General features: G+C 34.1%; 1 long non-coding RNA gene across 1 annotated transcript; it reads left to right on the top strand.

Annotated features, from left to right (window-relative positions):
* Positions 1-478: 478 nt before the first annotated feature.
* Positions 479-5,369, top strand: LOC143056649 (uncharacterized). Its single transcript, XR_012972439.1, has 4 exons — positions 479-792; positions 2,088-2,242; positions 4,097-4,180; positions 5,060-5,369. It is a non-coding gene; the product is annotated as an uncharacterized LOC143056649 (long non-coding RNA).
* Positions 5,370-5,614: the final 245 nt, after the last annotated feature.

The raw sequence follows: 5,614 nt of genomic DNA, 5'->3' as shown, positions 1-5,614 counted from the left end.
TATATCAAAGTTTTTATGAACCTATATCACATTGAAGAAAAATGGTTTCATGGCGCCCAGATTCTATATTTAATCTGGAATGCTGTGAATGATCCGATGTTTGCTTATATTCAGGACAGTACAAATTTCAAGTTCACAAAGACGAGACGAGAAAGCATAATGTATTCGGGACCATTGTTTGCGATTTCGTTTTTGCTGCCATGGATACCATGGGGAGATAACTCTTTTATCGTTGGGATTCACCTTATTGTGTCGTTATTTATTTGGGATACGCTTTTCACGTTTGTAGGCCTAGCTCAATGCACCTTGTCGACCGAACTGTCCACCAATTTGTCGGATAGAATAACATTAAATCGATATAGTTCCATTGGTTCTCTCCTTGGTGCCAGCAGTGTCATGGTCTTGGAGTATACGTCTGATAGTTTGCATAATTTTAGAGCTTTTCAAACGACAGCTGTCATCCTCACTATATGTAGCTGTACACTATTTTGGTATGCTGGACGCAATGCCCATACTGAATATGATGTTAAACAATTGTCGACGACAGGAAAGGAAGATAATGACGACATTTCTCATAATAAAACAACAAGAGAATCTTACTGGAGGCAAACAATACAGATTTTATCAGATAGAAATTTTATTTCATTTGTAGTTGCAAACTTCTGTCAAGAATTTCATCGAGCTTTTCTTAGTAGCTTCATGGCTATCTTGGGAGATCATTTAATATCTGATCAAGATATATCAAGAAGTGGGAGGAAATTGTTTTATGGTGCCGTCACAATAATGCCACAAGTAAGTTATGTATATAAGCTAGACCATTAAAAATGTCATTATAACAATACTTTCGTGCACCAGCGGCGGAATATGGTTTAAATGGGTTGGGGAAGAGGGACATTTTGTTTTTGATCTCACTTTTCAGCCAAAAAGATGAATACTAAATATCGGTGTGTTAAAAACACCCTTATATTTTGTATGTTAGGAGCACTACAACAACCTTGCATTTTTTAGAACTGTTTGAGTTGATCCCATTCATTTTGTTTGGGATTGATATACAGTGTTCATTATTGTCAAGATTTCAAGATTTCAAGATTTATTGATAACGCTCAACCACATAAACGTGAAACATGAGGTCAAAGTATAATACATAAACAATTGAATGACGAAATGAACATGCAGTACTATCTAAACACATAGATATACATTTGTAAATATTTTAGAATAAACAAGGATTTGTATAGTGAGATTACCTTAGCTGTATTTGGCCAAACTTTTAGGAATTTTTGGTCCTCAATGCTCTTCAACTTCGTACTTTAATATTTGGCCTTTTTAACTTGTTTTGATTCGAACGTCGACTGATGAGTCTTTTATAGACGAAACGCGCGTCTGGCGTAAATAAAAAATTTCAGTCCTGGTATGTCTATGATGAGTTTATTTACATATAATAAGATTAATGAAGTCAAAAATCCCTTTATTAGACAAAAAAACTAAAGTTTTAATCGACTCCGGAACAATACCAAGATTTAAATTTGATACAATGTCATAAGCACGATTCACAATAGTGATCAATAGTCATGCCATCGCTTTGTTTAGTATGAGTTATCAGTGATAATCCATGTGCGTTCTAAATATACATATAACCTTCTATCGTGATTCACGGTAGAAGGTGTATATCTTTATTTGGAACGCACATGGATAAGGCAGCAACCTTTTAATTTTCGGGGGGCTATTGATTTTTTTTCCGGACAAACTTTGTTTTGTCCACTCAGATTGCAAAGCACATGGTTTAAGGTCAAATTCACTGACATAATGTTGTACAAGAACAACTCAGATTGCAAGGCACATGGTCACAGATACGATTCACTGACATTGTGTTGTACCAGAACCATTTGGATTGTATTGTACATGGTCCCGGGTATGATTCACTATAGAACCACTCAGATTGCAAGGCACATGGTCACAGATAAGATTAACTGACATTGAAAGTTAAAAGAACCACTTAGATTACAAGACATATGGAAAACACGTACAGTTTAGTGCTGTTTAAAAAAAAATGTATTCACTTCGGTATGTTTTTTTTTAAATTTTAGCTACTGGTTATTTTTGGAACTCCAATGATACAGAGATATTCATACTTCAGTGCCATACAGTTCAGCCATATTTACAAAGTTGGGGCTGCAATTGTTATGCTATGTATAGGACAGAATCATCCATGGTGCTTGATTACGTTTCTGATGTTAGACAGGTAGGTATCATTATCGTTTGACCTATGCTTTATACGTTTTGAAGACAGAAAAGTCATCTCAAACACACCTGACTATTGAAGGTGTACTCTACTTTCTCCTTTCGATGAAATTATTGCCCATTTTTGTTTTTTTTTCCCCAAAGAAAGCTGTTGCCGGGTGTGGAGATGCTAATAAATGCGATGAAAAGATTAATCTTTAATTTGAGGATTTTTTTCTGGCGGAATGTATGCTTATGCGTATAAAATGTCCACAAGTATTTGCACCTAGCACAATCGACTGTTCTGTGAAAATTTGACTTTAATTAACAAGTATTTGCCTTATGTAAGGAAGTTTCCATGAGCCACATGTTCGTTGTCCTTGACCTCATTTTCATGGTTCAGTGAGTTCTTGAAAAAAGTTAATATTTTTTGGTATTTTTATTTTTCTCTCATTATGACTAATATGATAACTGTATTTGGTATGGGCGTACCTTGCAAGGTCTTAATGTCCGTCAGATAATTTTCATTTGACCTCGACCTCATTTTATGGATCAGGGATCAAGGTTCAGTTTTCAAGGTTAAATCCATATCTCAAATACTATAAGCAATAGGTCTAGTATATTTGGTGTATGGAAGGGTTGTAAGGTGTACATGTCCAACTGGTAGGTGTCATCTGACCTTAATCTCATTTTCATGGTTCAGTAGTTCAGTTTTTGAGTTTTGATCTTTTTTCCTTATACTATATGCAATAGGTCAACAATATTTGGTGTATGAAAATATTTTATGATGTACATGCAGGTTTTATATTACTTGACCCTATTTTCACGGTTCATTGCTCAGTTATTATAATCCTGGTACTTTTGATAACTATTTACACAACTGGGTCGACGCCGCTGCTGGTGGACGTTTCGTCCCCGAGGGTATCACCAGCCCAGTAGTCAGCACTTCGGTGTTGACATGAATATCAATTATATGGTCATTTTTATAAATTTTCTGTATAAAAACTTTGAATTTTTCGAAAAAACTAAGGATTTTCATACCCCAGGAGTAGATTACTTTAGCCGTATTTGGCACAACTTTTTGGAATTTTGGGCCCTCAATGCTCTTCAACTTTGTATTTGTTTGGCTTTTTAACTATTTTGATCTGAGCGTCACTGATGAGTCTTATGTAGACGAAACGCGCGTCTGGCGTTTAAAATTATAATCCTGGTACTTTTGATAACTATCAGTGGTAATATTTTGTGTTTTGGTCTGTGTTTCTTAAACTATAAGCAATGGATCAACTATATTTGTTGTATGGAAGGATTGTAAGCTGTACATGTCTGGCTGGTATGGTTCATCTGACCTTGACCTCATTTTTATGGTTCAAAGGTTAATATATAAAAGAAGATGTGTTATGATTGCCAATGAGACAACTATCCACAAAAGACCAAAATGACACAGACATAAGTCTGTTTCTTAAAAACTAAAAGTAATAGGTTAACTATATTTAGTGTATTAAATGATTGTAAGGTGTACATGTATTTCTCATTTGGTTTATTTGACCTTGACTTCATTTTCTTGGATCATGTTTAGTTTATGTGATAGTTGTAGTAAAGCTTTATATTTAGGACTATCACCATAATATCAATGGTTAGTAAAGAAGGCGAGTGCACTCATGATGTACCTTTTTGGAAAATAGCTTTTCATATTTTCATTTTGAAATATTTTGGCCTCGAGCATCACTGACGAGGCATTTATTGTCAAAATGCGCACCTGGTACGGGAAAATTGGTACCTTGAATGTTATTGTAGGCGAAGTGAGGACACGTTATCGGTATTTAAATCAGATTTAGTTTCGAATACTATGATAATTAATTTTACATCTGTATTTCAGTTGCTTTGCAAATGCTTCATACTCGTTGCTTTGTCTACCGTTGTCTGACATAGCTGATGCCAATATGATAAAATATAACAGAAAGTAAGCTGTTAAGCTAAGTACATGTATATAGATTCATATTCATATAGAATAGAAGAGTGGTTTAAGTATATCAACTACTGTATCACTAGCCTGTCTACACTTAAGGATGTAGACTTAGGTTACGGGAAATAACTTTAAAAAATCATCACAACGTTTTTCGTCAATCACTTTCATAGATATATTTTAAGCTTCTGTGTTACATAGAATATTTCCCATCTGTTTCAGATAAGTTCGTAAAACACACAGATGGGCTTTTACAAACACACACTAGTATCTGATTTAAAGAGTTATCTCCCTGAACCACTGTCTACCCCCTTAAGTTGTGTTGGAATCTCACACATGACATGTATACTCGGATCCATCCCTGTTGACTAGGATTTTCAGTTTTTCTACCGTGAAAACTCCGGCTTCCTCCACCAATTAAAACTGACCACCTCGTAATATCACAATAGTGCAGAAAGTGGCTTAATCATATGTATATAAAAGAAAATACCAGTATTGAAAGTTGTTATATGATCTAAAGGAACAAGACGAGATTTAAAAAAGAATATGTATATACTGAATACATCACAAGTTATAAAAATAGAAGACAGACAAATTTGCAAAGAAACATATTCCAAATGGAACGATTTCCATTAAATACTAATTAGTTTTACATTAAAGTAAAGTAATCGAGCAGTTTATCAGTTACAGTACAAAATTCGAATTCAGAACAATACACTCTGTTTAAAGAGTTTGAAAAAAAAGAGATACACAAAGAGTTTGAAAAAAGAGATACACCCAATTTTCACAATTTCAACGATATCACAACAGTTCTACTGCATTACTTTTTTTAAATCTCAATTTTAACATGCATTTTGTTTTTATTTGTTTTTGCAGACATCCAATTTCTTCAATGATTTTTGGAACAAATGCCTTGATAGTTAAACCAGCAATATCTCTCTCTCCAATGTTGGTAGTCACCATTTTGAATAACCACGGGTATAGCCAACTAAAAGATATTAAAGCAGACGATGTTGATCTTAAGACGTCGCGTGAACTGAAACATGCAATGTTTATATTGATATGCTTTTATCCAATAGTTATTGGTATCATACAATTTCTTTCCTGGTCAAGATATTCTGTACGAAAAAGATCGAAGCAAATTTTTATTGATTTATAAGAAGAAAATAAATGAAAAATTAAGATATTCCCGTCTTATCCTCGACCTGTCTTGATTAAGGGATGTTTTTGAAAGGAGCAACAGTCTCGTTAGTAATCAATCAGGAAATGGTGGTTGCAAGCTATCAGAAAACATTTATTGAGACCAGAATAAAAGCAACAACAATAGACATTGATACTAAGACACAATTACAATAACGATCACCGTGCCAATTTTACGGCTAAAAAACCTGCATTTTTACAGTGAATATATCTTCAGTGATTATCGATCAT

The sequence above is a fragment of the Mytilus galloprovincialis genome, chromosome 13, assembly GCF_965363235.1.
Source record: "Mytilus galloprovincialis chromosome 13, xbMytGall1.hap1.1, whole genome shotgun sequence".
NCBI lineage: Eukaryota > Metazoa > Mollusca > Bivalvia > Mytilida > Mytilidae > Mytilus > Mytilus galloprovincialis.
The sequence above is the reverse complement of the archived record's forward strand: the minus strand, read 5'-3'. Positions and strand labels throughout refer to the sequence as shown.